General features: G+C 45.2%; 1 protein-coding gene across 3 annotated transcripts in view; it reads right to left on the bottom strand.

Annotated features, from left to right (window-relative positions):
• Window positions 1-16,980, bottom strand: part of NTRK3 (neurotrophic receptor tyrosine kinase 3) — a 421,592-nt gene that overhangs the window by 20,246 nt on the left and 384,366 nt on the right. The window lies entirely within an intron of this gene.

Genomic DNA, 16,980 nt, shown 5'->3' with positions numbered 1-16,980 from the left:
TGGTTGATCTGATCAGGCATCCTGCTTCCAGCAGCAACCAGCCTAGATGTCTCTGGAAACTGAGAAGCAGACCATGAAGCTGATAGATGACCTTTGGGGTTTCCCCCTGCCTCTGGTCTTCAGGTCCATGGCTGTTCCATTCAGCTATTGGTCCATTTAAAGAAGTGAATTGTGACTCCAAGATCCAGGGAGATTCATTGCACCCATCTCCTGGATTGAAGAGGCAAGGCTCAAATCAATGGGTTTCAATGAGCAACAATTTTATTGCAGGGCTATGCTCTGGATTCAGCTGAAGCCTAAATCCCAAATGAAATTGGGCCTATTTGGAGGGGTCTGGGCTTTGTCTGAGTCAGGCTGAGAGAGCTCCAGATCATTACAGGATGGGTTGTGTGTTCTGGAACAATCTGGGGTGTCAGGACACAGGGCATCAGGCAGTATGGAGAGGGAGGTGTGGATGGAATTGGGGTACTTAGATTAAGATAATTATACCACTCCCCACCATCTGACTCTTAAAAGAGTCCAAGCGAGATTGCATTCCAGAGTGGCTTAACTGCAAATCCCTCTTCACATAAAACTCTGAGAACTGTAGTTCTGTGAGGGAAATCGTAGCTCTGTGGGTGTCCGAACAACTCTCAGCACCCATAACAATCTAAAACTCCCAGAATTATTTGTGGAAAGTCATGGCTGTTTAAAGTGGGATCCTAAGTGCTTTAAATGTATGACATGAATGTGGCCTATTGCACAATGGTCTGGGCACACAATAAAATCTACTGTGAGCATTGTCAAGAACTTGCTGCATGCTGCTCTACAAACTTTGACAGTTCTCTCTCCTTCTCACTGTTCTGACAAGGTGAAAGTCCCTTTATGATGGATAGATGGATGGTCCTCATTAAATCAATGCCGCCTCATCTAAACCTACCAGACTGGCATTTAGTCAATCTCTTGTGAACCAACATGGAATGGTTCCACAATTGTGCATTTCCAAGGGCTTTGTCCAGTCCACTTCAATATTCTGAGCAACAACACTTTTACCACTTCCCTTGAGATCAGGAGTCTTTCATTCCCATGTAACATATGGCAAGCAGGTTATCACTGTGGAAATGTCAAAGAAACACTGAGCGAGTTGAAACCAAACTGGTTTCTGACTCTTAAGATGAGAGAACGAGCTATTGGAATGAATCTGCCCGAGAAATGGGGGCAAGTCAAAAGCACTCACCTGGGCAGCGTTCTGCATGAAACACAGGGAGTTGCCTTATACTGAATCAGATCATTAATCCATCTGGCTCAGTATTGTCTATACTGATTGGCAGCAGCTCTCCAGGTTTTCAGACATGTTTCTCCCAGCCCTATCTGGAAGCTTTTGCATGCAACACAGATGTTCTCCCACAGAGCTACAGCCCTTCCCACATAGAAAGCTACCTCATACTGAATCAGGCCATTGACCAAACCACCTCAATCTTGTCTATATTAGGGCCATGGGTGGTCTTCAGCCTATTTTATCCCAGCTCGCAGAATGATTTTTTTCAGGAATCAGGGGAGGAGGAACAACAGGGGGAAAGGAGTAGCAGAAAAAGAGGGAGGGAGGGAGGGGTGCTGAAAACAGAGAGAAGGGGTCCTCCACTTTGGCACCAACTACCACTCACCACAGGCTCTGGGCCTGCTCACCACCACCATGTAGCCTCCAACAGATCACCCCTCAGGATATGTAGCCATTGACAGGGGGAAAAACAACAACAAACCCTTGCTCCTCACCCATGCTTTAGACTGAGTGGTGGTAGCTCTCCAAGGTATCAAGGTATTCTTCAGGTACCCTTGTCCCAGATTGTTAAGGGCTTCATGCCTTGGACTCAACAACCCCGTTGGACAGGAAAGCATTTGACAGGAATGGACTTTGCTCATCTTTCATATCATGGCACCCTGTACAAGGCCAAAATGTGGCACCCCCAAATGGATCTTCTCCATTATGGAGCTTCTCAATTGTGCGTCCCCTTTTGCTGCCCTGTGTGGGGGAACCACCAACATTGCCCTCAATCTGGTGCTGCATTTGAGAAGCTGGCAAATCTGCAGACCAGACCAGGATTCGAACACAATCACCCATGGCTTTAGCATGGATAATCTGGGAAGACGCCTCCCTTACAACTTGCTGCTGATAGCTGGATTGGTATGTGCTGGCTGGTTGGTGTCAAAATCCCATTATAGCAATCTAGCAGTTTTCGTGCAATGAGGTGCAACTTTCCTGTTTTGCCTTAGGACAGAACTCAAGAATGAGCTAGTAGTCTGTATTAAAACACTGAGTGAGCTGTCTGCTAATGCTAATTGCCTGTAATGTGGGGTCACTTTGGAGAAACCAAAGAAGATGTACAAGAAGGGGGGGAGAAGATAAATGTCAATAGATGTTTGAGTCATAAAGGGCCATTAGGGTGAGAAAGAGCCAAGAACGCATTTGTGAGCTCACCCTCCGATGTCCCCTGCGCCACAACTTCCTTCTCTTCCTAAAAGCAAATTGGAAGTCCTAAGCTGTCCAGCCCCCAAAGGAGGCATTTTGCTCAAACCATCCACCAGGTGGGATGCAACTGAAAGCTTTTGCCGTAAGACTTCATTAGCCCCCAGTCAGCTGGATGACTTAACCAGCTAAACTTTCCCAGATGTCTTTCTGTGGGCACTCTCCCCCTCCATTAGGGGTTAGCCACAAATGGAGGCTGGAAGGAGACAGGGAGGAGAAGAGAGACACTCATTTCATCTGCGCCTGGCAGGATGAGTGGTGCCATGGCAGTTATGAGCAGGATGCCACATAAAAGGGGAGTAATTTCGAGCCAAACAGCATCCTTGTAAAGTCATAGATTCTGCTAAATGACTTGAGGTCAGAACCCCGCAGCCACAGCCTTATCTCCTTCCATTCCATTTGCCGACTTGGGTGAAGTTACTCCAGTCTGCAAAAGCCAACCAAGTTTCTTTCAATTCCTTATCTAAACCAAGAATGATGTCTGAGCTATATTAAATCAAGGCCACTTTAGGGGGCGTGTGAAAATTCTTCTTTTATTTCGGAGGCTAGCTTCACTTTCCTGCAATGCCAAGTATGGGCTGCTTTATCTGCAAAAGCAGATATGCTGTTTTTTTGCAAGGCAAATCAAGAGGCGCTGTGTTATCACATTCACATTATCGACCTAACTACACATCCTGTTCTCTGTTCTCTAAGCAGCAACATGCAGATTTGAAGCACCATTGTGGATCACATGCCTGGTTATTTGCCCAGAACTTGAAGGCAGAGCTCCATATCCCCAGAGCTCCATATCTGACCCTTGGAACTCTCACCAAGGAACCATCTTCTACTGACCCTGCCTTGCACCCTCAGGTATTTTTGCCTGGCTGGAATATGCCCTTGAGCTTTGCTAATGCTTCTTGCTTATCTGGATGAAGGATACAGAGGGGCACAGGAGTGTGTGTAGAAACTCACCTACAGTACAAAGGTGTCAGGGACTGGCTGGATGCTGAAGAGTGGTGGAAGCTGCCCAAGAGCACCCCAGGGAAGGCATAGAAGAAGATGACTTAGATCTGAGATCCTGGTGGTGGGATACTGGCCACACCTCAGAGGAGGGGACAAACAGGGAGGTACTAGAAGCAGGAAACTTGAGAAATCATGAAGAGGCAGAAGCAGGCAGGTAGTCCAGCACAGGGCAAAGAGATGATGTTTCCAGTTTGAATCCAGTATATATGAAGGAGTGTCTTCACCCCCATCGTTCTACCCGGACTGAGGTCCAGCGCCGAGGGCCATCTGGCAGTTCCCTCACCGCGAGAAGCCAAGTTACAGGGAACCAGGCAGAGGGCCTTCTCGGTAGTGGCACCCTCCCTGTGGAACGCCCTCCCACCAGATGTCAAAGAGAACAACAACTACCAGACTTTTAGAAGACATCTGAAGGCAGCCCTGTTTAGGGAAGCTTTTAATGTTTGCTGTATTTTAATATTTTGTTGGAGTGGCTGGGGAAGCCCAGCCAGATGGGCGGGGTATAAATAAATTATTATTATTATTATTATTATTATTATTATTATTATTATTATTATTCAGGCTCCAACAGAGACAATGGAAGGGAGTCAGACTCTGCATCTCTCCAGCAGCTCCAGCAAGACAGCCTCTCTGCCAAAGCTCTCCAGCCCCACTTACTCCAAGAATGCCAAAGATGTTACATGCAGGGGCATAGGAAGCGGGGTGGGGGGCAATCCGCCCCAGGTTCCATCACGGAGGGGGGTAACAAATTATTGAGGAACAATTACTGCCCTACTAGGGTGGTTCATAAAAAACTTTTTTTAAAAAATGCTTGCTCCAAAGTCTTATCTTACTATGCTAGGGATTATATATGTATGAAATTTCATGCATATCAGTTAATATCTTGACCCTCCTCCACAAAAATAGCTGTTTACTTGGCCATTTTCCTATGTTGCGAAGGCTGAAATTTCAATTCAGTGGAGCACTTACTGTTCCCAACCCTAACCCTGCGGAAAGCCATCTAATTAGACTTTAATTTGATTTTGACATGTTTTTAGGAGGTAATTTAATTATTGTTTGATTTTATACCAATGTTATGTTTCTGATGTTAGCCGCCCTGAGCCCGACTTCGGCTGGGGAGGGCAGGATATAAATAAAAGTTTATTATTATTATTATTATTATTATTATTATTATTATTATTATTACTTATTATTATTATTACTTATTACTTATTATTATTCCTTTGTAAGAAAATATGAAATAACATAAAACCATTTTTGCAGGCAAAAAATAAATCAATCAATGGGGGGTGACAAGAAATTTTCTGCACCAGGTACCACCTGACCTTCCTATGCCTCTGGTTACATGTTGCCGAGCCTCGGGCCAGATAGGCACAGAAAGAGAGGCTCCTGTGGCTCGTAGTAGCAGATTACAGGGGTGGAGCCCTGGCTCAGGGGGCTAGAAAGCGAAGGAAGGGCTGCATGCCAGTTCGAGCAACTTCTTCATGGGGGAGGGGGTGCCTTTATGAGCCTCCTTGTATTTTCCCCTTTCCTTAATAAAGAAACTGCATGTTAGTCTCACATCTCCTTCTCTGACCTGTGAATGTCCTGATCTTCCTCTGTCAGCCCCCTGACAAAAGGTGACATTGGCTTCCAATGTTCCATTCCCTCTTGCCTCTGGCTCTGGCCACTTCCTGGAAGATTGCTCATAAGGGACTGCGGCCCTCAGCTTGAAAAGGGCTCCCCACCTCCGTGCAATGTCGCAATTGGTGGCTCTCACCATCTGATCTTTACGTTATCTCTCACCTCTCTCTTTTTCTCTCCTCTCTCCTCACACTTTCACCCACATTTAGTATGGGAAATGAGGGGCATTTTAAAACAAACAAATATACGTGCACGCTTCTGCCTCTCTACCAACATGGCGCCAGGTAGTAATGCAAGATTTCAAAAGCCTGTCGGAGGTGAACACATTGTGGAACTCTGGGGGGCCACTAGGTGGCGCATCGGAAGATGGCTGACAATAACATCTCTCCGACCCACACGAGGTAATTTGGAGGCTATGATGGGGGTAATTAGCCTCCTTAAACCCCCCAGGATTGTGGGGGGGACGGCCCTTGCCTGCTGTGCCCTATACCACCCCCGAATTTGTGGGGGTGGGGGCACTAGGCACAAAGCCCTCCTGTGGGATTCCGGCACTCCTGGACGCCGTCCCTGATTCGCGCCGCTAGTTGCAAGAATCTTCAAAAGAAACAATTTGGACGAGATAAATTGCACATGCTTCAAGGAAAAAGGGGAGTGAAGACTGCTGACAGAGGAGATCTCTGATAACAAGACAGGAATAAAGTATGAGAAGATACGTCAGGATACGGTATGACTGAGGGGGGAGGGGGGAAAAACCTGCCTTCCTTTTTCTTATGTGATTTGACAAGAATCCCCTCCCCTAATGAGTCAGAAGCTGGGGACTTGAGCTGTGGATTTGGGGCTGTGTGGAGATAAACTTTCGAACCAAGGCAATGTTTTGGGATGAAGCTGGAAAGCTGAGAGTTTTGGAATGACGCAGTTGAAGGTGCCGTCGCCATTTTGGGAGGCATTGTTGGAGCTCTTGGGTCTGGGAGGAGAAAGAGAAAAATAGAGTTGTTTACATATCGTGGATCAACTTCTCGGTGGGACTTAAGGGCGACAAATGCCAAATTTATGATGGAGGGAGCGATGTTGTCTACGAAGGAGATATATGGAAACCATCTGGACTTAGTGGAGGAACGGGAAATCCACACAGGATTATTATTTTGCTTACCGGCTTAAGGAGACTAACAGAAGAGATCGTAAAGGAAAAATAGAAATTATATGAACAAGATATGATGTGGAAACACCAAGATAAGACTGGTTAGAATTATGAATTTTGTTTGGACTGATTGGGACTGATTTGGACATTAACGCAGTAATAAGAAGATGATCTGAATCCCCCTTTGGAACTTGAAGTATGGGTTCCCCCAACAAAATTTTAAAATTTGGCTTTGTAATTTGGAATTTATGTGATGTGATTTAATTTGATGTGATTGGCCAGTTAATAAAAATTATTTTTTTTTAAAAAAAACACATTGCGGAACTCTAATTATATGGTAGCCTGTGACCTTGTAAGTACAGGGTAATCTGGCATATACTTGCAAGGGAAATGATCTTGGTATTTCTGCCCGCACCACTACAGCCTCCTCCAGAAACTGAAACACAAGCCACAAACATGGCAATTAATCTCTTAACCTGCTTGACACTTCCTGACTTTGGCATTTAATAACCTTTGAGGGGCACAGCATATCTGCAGACGGTTAGCAAACAGGCTCCGCTGCAATAATGACTAAACCAAGAAACACAGATGATGGGCTGAAACAGCCTTGTACAGGCTTCAGGGGTGAGGGGGTAGAAAAGAAAACAACAAAAATGTCCCTTTCCTTAAGAGCTGGGGTGAGGAACCTCCCACCTGTGGGTTTAATCAGCCCAGTCAGTAGACCTCACTCGGCCCACAAGGCTTTTCCCCCATAAGCTATGCCCACCTGCCCCACACCTGATGTTCTGTGTGATGTCAGCTGTGGTGCATTAAAGATGCAACTGAAAAGGAACAGGAGTGTAGAGTCAGCTCTTGGTTGTTTCTTGGCAAGATAGGCTTTGTGTCAGCACTGATCAGCTGATTGACACTGATCATGAGTCCCTTTCAAGGTGCTACCTGACATCATAATGATGGAATGGGACTTGTACTTTTCAACATTTCTTCCATACAAAAGCCAGAAGGTTCTATATGTCTCTTCATTCAGGCAAACAAGAGGCATTATCACATTCTAGCCAGGTTAGATGGATAAACAGCAGCAGATTCCTGCGCTACCACCTGAACTGAACACATCCCTTATAGCTTGCCCTGGAATGTTCCTTGAAAGATAAGTAGATTTGGAGGGAGCTAAAAAAATCCAGAACAGAATGCTTCAGAGGCACATAGAGTCCAAAGTTACATGTGGAAAGAGTAGTTAAAACCATGGTGGGTATCACTGCTCACCTGACCTCCAGTCAGCTCCATCACTGGTGCTTCCTGGGAGATGGGAGGGGTCAAGACAATGAGGAAGTTGGAGCAGGGCAAACACGTTGTCAGGGACTGGCTGGATGAGGAACAGTGGTGGGAGCCACCCGCCCAAGAGCCACCCAGGGAGGACACAGAAGATGACGTCTTAGATTTTGGATGATGGTAGTGGGACACGGAAGAGCAGTCTGGAGAAGGGACGAGCTGGGAGATGCTAGAAGCAGAGGGGTTGAGCGATCAAGTGGGGTCAGGAGAAGGCAGGCCTTCCTGGACAGGTTTACAGGCTGAGATTCATAGTGTGAGCACAGACTCAGACAGATAGGAGTCAGAGTTTGGCCCTGCTACACAGCAGCAGGACAGTCCCAGTCCTGTGTGCTCTCCTCCCCATCTGACAGCTTGCTCTAGCAGAGTCCTGCACATTGCTGAGCAACAGGCCAGACAGGCCCAGAGGAGGAACCTACCCTCTCGATGCAGCCTTCATCTACTCGGAGGGATCCAGAGTGAGAGGCTAGAGGGGGAAAGGTGGGGCTAGTGGTCAGTTTCAGCAACATCTCAGCTGGATTAAGACGAACCAGAGGACTCCACATTGTTGTTATTTTATGTTAATAAAAAGCTAATTGCATTCCATGCCTCCCATGTGCCTTGGGCTCACTTGACAGCTCCTTGACACACCAAGAGCACCAGATTAGCTTTGCTGGTGTGTTTGCACCATGCTGACCTCATCACTGCCTTGCTCCTTCCACTCTACCTCCTGGTAAGCAGCAGTAATGCAAGCAACTGGAGATCAGATGAGAGGTGTCACTTCACCACACCATTCTACTTGTGGAGATGAATGCAGTCTCCCAGGCCTCTCTATCTGGCCCCTGGGAATTTCTCCAGGCTACACAACTATACACAGCACAGCAAAGCACAAACAGGATGTGTGTTCCAGTAACTGCAGCTAAGGAGAGGGAAGAACTCTTTACTGTAGTTCCTGCTCCCATATATTTATTAACCAGACACTTACAATCTGGCCCTGATCTTGATCCTTTCTAATATAGCCATTTTTGGGGGATAAAAAAGCCAATTCATGAATTCCTAATTACTACTCTAATCACCTTCACTAGCTTTTCTCCAAGGATCTCAGGGTGATGGGGAGATATTCCAACCCCACCACTTTTTTCTCATTACCACAAACCTATGAAGATTATACATTGACCATCATGTCAACTTCATGGGTGAGCGAGAATTTGAACCCAGGTCCAACTTGCCACCCCCAACCCTACACTGGTTCTCATGCCAGCAATTGCTTCCTGCACGGGTCAAGCATTTCTACCCTTTCGTTATTTGGATGATCCGTATATTTTCATGCACATTAAGTCCACTCATGTTGCTCCCTCTGGAGCAGTTATAGCTTATAAAGCAATCACCGCAATGATTTTCAGATTATAGTCCAATAAAATCTGATAATTTGTTACAAAGCATTCAGGCGGGTATTATATGGCTCTTCTGACATTTAAAAATAACGCTTCATAGTCCATTTTTCAAGGCTGGGTGCTGTCATAGGATGGCAGGATTCACTACTCCAGAATGCAAACGGGCACTTACTCGAGAAATGCATCTCATTTTTATATGTATGAGTGCCAAGTTAACAGGCCAAATATCTACCATGTCTCATTTGAAAAATAAAATAAAAATCCAGTTTTTAACTCAGCTCAGTGTACATTCACTGCCACAACCATAACACCCCAGTTACCTCTATACCAGCCTGAGCCAAATTTATAATAATTTGCTTGCACCAGGGTCCATGGCTGCAAGGGGGCCCAGACACTGAACTTTTTTTCTTTTTCTTTTTAGTAAACAGCCTCCTGTTACAAAAATGATAAACAAAACAGGCAGGCAGATGAGCCAGCCTTATTGTTGCTGCCTTGCAGTGTTTATGCTAAACCACTGTGAGCGAAGTCAGGGCTATGATTGGCAGGTGAGCTGTTTCAACACCAGGGTCAAAATCCCTCAGTCCTAAAGAGCTTCTATTTTACTTGTAGTGCATTTGCTATCACATGTTATTGTCTGTGGAATCAGCGGCGGAGCTTCATGCTCTGGCACCAGGGGGCGGAGAGCAGGTGGGGGCGGAGCTGGTGCACGTTCCAGGGGCATGGCGTGCCACCCACATGGGTGTAGCGGGCATCCTGGAGGTGTGGTGCACCGCCCACAGGGGCGTGGCATGTTGTCTGGGGGCGTGACATGTCGTCTCGGGGCGTAGCACACCACCTGCGGGGCTTGGTGCCCAGCGCAGGCGGGGGGCAACCACAATGGCACCCCACCAGGATTGTGCTGCCAAGGACAGTATGCTCCCCCCACAATCCTCTTCCTCCACCACTGTGTGGAATCTCTGTACATTTGCTCAGGTTAAAGGAACCAAAATTTGATATCCGTAACACAAGCACTATGGTTAGTCCCCTTTTGCAGCTATGTCTATACTATTTTCTATATCTTCACAAGAGCCATGGAAGGTATGTTAGACTGAGAGTTGGTAAGTGGTCAAAGGTGCAAAGTCAGAGGAAAGAATGGTGGGTTAAGTGAGTTTAAAATATGAACACACACATTCTCAGAGGTAATTTATTACTGTTTATCAAGGAAGGCGTAATGCTTTTTGTCTGTGCATGATTTGGAGTCTACGAAACCCTATGCCATAATAAATTTGTTAGTCTTTAAGATACCAGAAGACTTATTTTGTGCTGTGTTATTTCATGTGTTCCTTTGGGAATTGATGGGGGAAGGTATTTGGGGAATGGCTTGAGAGCCGCTGATGCCTTTATCTGGTATTGATACAAACGTAGGATACCTGAGTTTTTCATGGGGCATATGTATGTGGAATTGTCAATATCCACTAATAGAACTGTCAAGATGCTCTCCCGACTTTAAAATTACTGTCTTGTTGATGGTAGGGATTTACAGGACAGCTAAGTAATGGATGTTTGATAAAGCATAATTTTACAACTCATCTTAAAAAGAAGAATAAAAAAGCGGATATGATTATTTAATGACTGAATGATACAGCATCCCAGTTAGCCACACCATGAAAGCAAATGCTGAGTAATCAGGTAATGAGAAGAATTGCCATTGATTAGCGGTTCAGTCAACCCTAACATGATAACAGGCATACTGATAAGGCTGTGTACATACAACATATTTAATGCATATTTAAAGCACGTTATGTAGCCCAAAGAACATTGGGAACTGTCACTTACCCTTCACAGAACTACAGTTCATAGCACCCCTAAAAAAACTACAGTTCCCAGCATTCTTGGGAAAAAGTCATGTGTTTTAAAGGGACTTTACATGTAAAAAGCTAAAAAATAAATGATCCCCTGGATGGTTAAGTCCAGTCAAAGGCGAATATGGGGTTTGGCACTCATCCTGCTTTTCAGGCACAGTCCACAGACAAGCAGGCAGCATGGTACAGTGTGATGAGTGCCAGAGCACACGGAAACACTGTTTACCTCCCTGCCACAGTGGTACCTATTTATCTGCTCACGCTGGTATGCTTTTGAACTGCTAGGTTGGCAAGAGCTGGGACAGAGCAATGGGAGCTCACCTCATCAAACTGCCGACCTTCCAATTGGCAAGCCCAAGAGCAATGGTGGCCAAACTTGGCCCTCCATATGTTTTTGGCCTACAACTAGCTAGCAAGATCCCTAGCTAGCAAGACCAGTGGTCAGGGATGATGGGAGTTGTAGTCTTAAAAACATCTGGAGGGCCGAGTTTGAGGATGCCTGGTTTAGCCCATAGCGCCACCTAAGATACACCCATTTTGTGAAGCATTTCTGTAACAACAACAGCAAATGTGTATCCTCCTACATTATTGAAAAGTGTCCACAGAAAATGTGTGCAATAAAGAACGTAACATATAAAAGCACTTGCAAAAATTGGATATGAAGAGGTATGTACACAAAAATGTGGGCAAATTTTCACGCAGACTTCTTAAAGAAGCCTGCAGTTGCATACCTGATGTGGAACTAAGCTGAATTTAGGATTGTGGGATTGAATTGAATTTAGGTTTGGAACAAAAAAATAAATTGACAAAAACTGAAAATTAAGAAAAACAAAAGTGTCCGCCCCAAGTACACAAAAGGAGGAAATTCCAACAGAGCTTTGAGAAACAGTGGAGAGCAGAGTCACAATAGCTATGTACTACGTATATGCACTGTCAGAAACATTATGCTTCTGAACGCCAGTTGCTGAGAATTTGAATGTAGGCAAAGTGCTCTTGTGCTTGGGTCCTACTTGTGGGTTTCCCACAGACCTCTGGTTGGCCACTGTGAGAGCAGGAAGTTGGTTTACATGGGCCATTGGCCTGATCCAGGCTCTTTTTACAATGCAGCAGGCTTGTTTTGTGTTCTGCACTTTTATTTTTTTAAAAAAACTCTTTGCATATGTGGGAGCAACTGAGATGTACATTAAGCAAAGGACTCTGTCAAAGTCTCTGTTGTGTTCTGGGAAGGAGTGGTCTCTCATCAGGGATGAAGGAGAAATTCAATTCAGTTCACCTTTAAAGGCAAGTTTGCTGCACTTGCACTTTTCAAAACAATATGGAAACTGAAGCTCAGTCATCCTTTGAAATTTGCACCTCTCTGAACATTGCAATGCAGTTTTCCATCCACGTGAGGTGTACAAAAATACATATAACTAAAGGCATACATTAGTGAAAACAAAACAAAAAAATGCATTCTATCATAGAAAATTGCATTGCAAAAATGTGTACACGAGGAGAAATTTGCACAAGAACATGGTTTAATTTTCATTGGTCTATTCTCTTTTTTTAAATGCAAACTGGTGTGGAAATGTAGAGAACTGAAGGCTGGAAAAACGAGAAACAGAGAAAAACTGAAATTGATATATTCACCCATCTCTGGTTATGATCCATTGCTTGCACCTTACCTCATATGAGAGAAAGATGATGCTAGGGAAATCCAACTGAGTATATGTTTTGCAAGCAAAAGGCCTCATATTCAATCTCTGATTGCAAGGGGGGGGGGAGAGATCTTAGATAGCCGGACTAGGAAACAGCCCTAGCTAGCTGGGAACTATCACACTGGACTAAATGGGCCAGTGGCTTGATAGAAGAAGGCAGCTTTCTAGGTTCGTATGTTAGGTGTGCAATGCATCTAGTGCAGTGCATATATATATATTTAAGAGACATGTGGCAACTAGGAAGGCCAGAGATCCTGACCATGCAAGGGCCATAGGTAGTACATCTGCTTTGGATGTAGGAAGTCTTAAGTTTAGAACCCCAGTATCTCCTGGTAGTGCCCTCTACCTGAGTCAATGGAAAGCTGCTGTCGGTCAATTTAGATAATACTGAGCCAGGTGGACCAGTGGTCTGACTCAGTGGAAGACCGCTTCTGAATGAAATTGTCAATATCCAGGGAGGATTGTCCCTGGAATGGGTGTCTAAGCTGGGGGGTAGATAAGAAGAGCTTAGAAGTTGAATTAAGACCACCCTGTAGGGTGCCCTAGTTGATGATTCTTATGTACACTGTGTGTCTTACTCATATGTGAAGTGGCATTTGCTTCCAAGTAAGGGTGGGCTTTCGAAAGCTTGGGATGTCTGCTTTTGAGATCATGACTGCGTGGTTTCCGTGATTCACCCTCTAGATAAAGCAGCATGGAGAATTCTTTCTCATCCTCCCCCGTAGCAGCTTCACTCCTTTAATTGCTATCATCCCAGTGTGTTAACATTATTTAATTGCTATATTATTAAATGATACAAGATGTACTAAGGGAATTTTTTAATCAGCATATTTTATAGACTGGGGGTGGGAAATCAGGTTTTTTTTTAAAAAAAGACGAAAGCAAGTGAAGAAGGAGAAGAAGGTTAATAGTTAGGAGGTGGCTGTTTGGTGAAAAAGGACAGCTACTAGAATGACGTTACAATGTAAGAGAGAGCGGGGAGATCAGTGCATATATATATATGGCATGGAACATTAATAAATGAGCAGACCTTATACCAGGAGAAAGTTCAGTCTGTGCTTTTGCAACACGAGGTGGTACATTTGCTAGGTTGGACAAGACGATGAATTGAATTGCAGGATCATAACTGATTTGGGTAGTAACAGCAGTGGCTGGTGCCCTTTGTGATTGGTAGGGAGACTAATGATAGGTGGAGCCAGAGCCAATGGCAGCCAGAGCCAATCTGCTGTAGTTTTGTCCCCATCCTCCTCCCTGTTGAATTCTGAAAGGGCAACACTGAAGATGCATTCATATATCATATCATATAATTGTGGAGTTGGAAGGGACTCTAAGGATCATCTAGTTCAGGGGTCAACAACCTTTTTCAGCAGGGGGCTGGTCCACCATCCCTCAGACCATGTGGTGGGCCGGACTATATTTTTTTGGAGGAAATGAATGAATTCCCATGCCCCACAAATAACCCAGAGATGTATTTTAAATAAAAGCACACATTCTACTCATGTAAAAACGCCAGGCAGGCCCCACAAATAACCCAGAAATGCATTTTAAATAAAAGGACACATTCTACTCATATAAAAACACGCTGATTCCTGGACCGTCCGTGGGCCAGAATGAGAAGGCAATTGGGCCGCATCTGGCCCCGGGGCCTTAGGTTGCCTACCCCTGACTAGTCCAGCTCCCTGCAATGCAGGAATATGTAGCTGTTTGGGAACTGAACCTGCAACCTTGGTGTTACCAGCACCATGCTCTAACTAACCAACTGAGCTAGGCAGATTCACACGTGAGTAGTATTGCATTAGTTTTCCTGATTATAATGCTAGCATTTCTGTCTCATTTTCTAATGCTCTTTTCATATTGCAGTACCTGTTGTGATACTGAACTCTGGCTTTTTGGCTGATATACAGTGGAACCTCGCTTGTCAAACGTAATCGGTTATGGAAGACCGTTTGACTTCTGAAACATTCAACAACCGAGGCGCAATTGCTGGTCGGCAAAATCCATAGAAAAAATAGAAAAACAAGCCTCAGAAGCCGTTCGACTTCCAAGGCGCATTCAAAAAAGGAGGCATTCACTTCCAGGTTGTTGGCGTTCGAAAGTTGAAACGTTCCACAGGAACGGGGGTGGGGGGTGGGGTTTCCACAGGACTCTAAGCTCCTTAATGGGTTAATGATTACCTGTTGATTGTTCTCTAGCTGTAAACTGAATGTAACCTTTGATCATGTGATGAGGCTAGGTAAAGGTAAAGGTAAAGGTACCCCTGCCCGTATGGGCCAATCTTGACAGACTCTAGGGTCGTGCACTCATCTCACTCTATAGGCCGGGAGCCAGCGCTGTCCGCAGACACTTCCGGGTCACGTGGCCAGCGTGACAAGCTGCATATGGCGAGCCAGCGCAGCACACGGAACGCCGTTTACCTTCCTGCTGGTAAGCGGTCCCTATTTATCTACTTGCACCCGGGGGTGCTTTCGAACTGCTAGTTTGGCAGGCACTGGGACTGAACGATGGGAGCGCACCCCGCCGCGGGGATTCGAACCGCTGACCATGCGATCAGCAAGTCCTAGGCGCTGAGGTTTTACCCACAGCGCCACCCGCTTCCCAGCTGTGATGAGGCTATTGAATTGCAAATTCACCATCTTGAAAGGGTGGTGGTTGCTAACCTTTCTCTGAACATGACAGAGAAAAAACGGAATTGACAATGTCTCTGCAAAAAGAGCTACATAGAAGGCAGGCTGGAATGGGGGAGAGAGACATCGTTTTGATTGCTGAAGTTATTTTTTATTTTAAGATGGTGAGCCTGTGCTGGACAACACAAGATATTGTATGGATATTTTTGGATGTATTGTTTTATGTTTATGTTTTGTTTTGAAGAGTTCTACAAGTAAAAGTTTGATGATGATGATGATGATGATACCACCCTATACCCAGAAGAAGTCTCAGGGAGGTTCACAGAATAAAATCAAAATATAAAGCCACAAAATACAAGATCAAAAATAAAAACAACAACCCAATAACTCCCCCCAACCCCCCCCACATTTTAAAAAAGAACATAGGATGTCAATCAAATCAACCAACGGCCTGGTAAAAAAGGAACATTTTAATGGGTGTGGGCAATGATTCATTCCAAAAGGAGTCAGTTCTCATGCATCCGGTTGCTTCAAACTGTGCAATAATAATATCTGCAATAGGAGATGTTGAGGACTGAAGCTGGGGTTTCCTGCATGCTAAGCATGTGATCAGCCACTGAGCTATGTGGTCCACTGAGCTATCCAAGAGATGATGATGAAACTCCCGGCAGCAATTAGAGCAGCTGAGTCAATGTCAGAGAAATGTGGGCCATATAATAGGGTGACCAGGTGTGCTATAATAGGGTGACCAGAGAGAACACTCCACTGCTTGAAAGAGTCCTCTGGGTGAAGGGCTGCTCAGTCCAAAGCCTAGCTTAAAGCTAAAGCATCTTAAGAAAGGAGAGCAAAGGAGGCCTTGAAGATGCCTGTCAACAGTAAGACAGCGGATGCAACAGGTCCCCTGATGACAGTCTTCTCATTATGCTGATATCTATGGCACTTCTATTTAATTTATAGTAATAGCTCCTAAATTTGCATCTATACATAGGAATCGGAACATGCAAATTTTATGCAGATCTTTTGTCCTCTTTTGGGAGGGGGGATAATTCCCCACCCCAAGGCACAGAACGATTGAGCGGCTCTCATCTCAGAGAAAAGGCAGATCAGGTTGATGCACAGAGGAGGGAAGGAGCAGAAGCAGCAGAGTTGGGGTGGGGGGAGCTGGATAACCAGGAACTGGGGGTCTCGAGAAGGCAGCAGCCCAGCACAAAGAAGGGAGCATTGTAAAAGGATGGGGTTCCAAGGAATTAGGAAGGTGGCGGCAAAGGGGCATGGGGGGGGGAATCGAATAAAATATTGGGGGGAAGGTAAGCCCTGCACTGCATAATTGATCACATGACACACCATTTGAATGGCAATGCTCATCAGGGAGGAGGAGGCCTGCCCCCCTCAAATATTTTATGGGGGGCAAAGCCCCCTTGGCCCCTAGGAGTTGGCTCCTGTGGAGGGGAGCCACCAAGATGAGGAATAGATTCAAAATATCAACATCTAGATCACTGGCTGGAGCCCTTTAATTTGAGTAACGAGACATAGGTAATGACTGAGAGGAGATGGAGACCATATTCATTCACACCATACATTTAAAGCACCTAGATTGAACACACTATGATCCCCAGCTTTCTGTGAAAAGAGGGACTGATTGTTGGACCACCCTGAGAACTGTAGCCATAGGAGAGGAATAGGGGCTCTCCTATCAACTCTCAGCACCCTTAACAAACTACAGCTCCCAGAATTCTTTGGGGGAAGCCATGACTGCTTAACATGGCATCACAGTGCTTTAAATGTATAGTGTGAATGTTGCTGACATATACTGTATTTTTTGCTCTATAAGATTCACATTTTCCCTCCTAAAAAGTAAG

The sequence above is a fragment of the Podarcis filfolensis genome (assembly GCF_964270895.1).
Source record: "Podarcis filfolensis genome assembly, chromosome: 14".
NCBI classification, from domain to species: domain Eukaryota; kingdom Metazoa; phylum Chordata; class Lepidosauria; order Squamata; family Lacertidae; genus Podarcis; species Podarcis filfolensis.
This window is presented reverse-complemented; position numbering and strand designations above follow the sequence as displayed.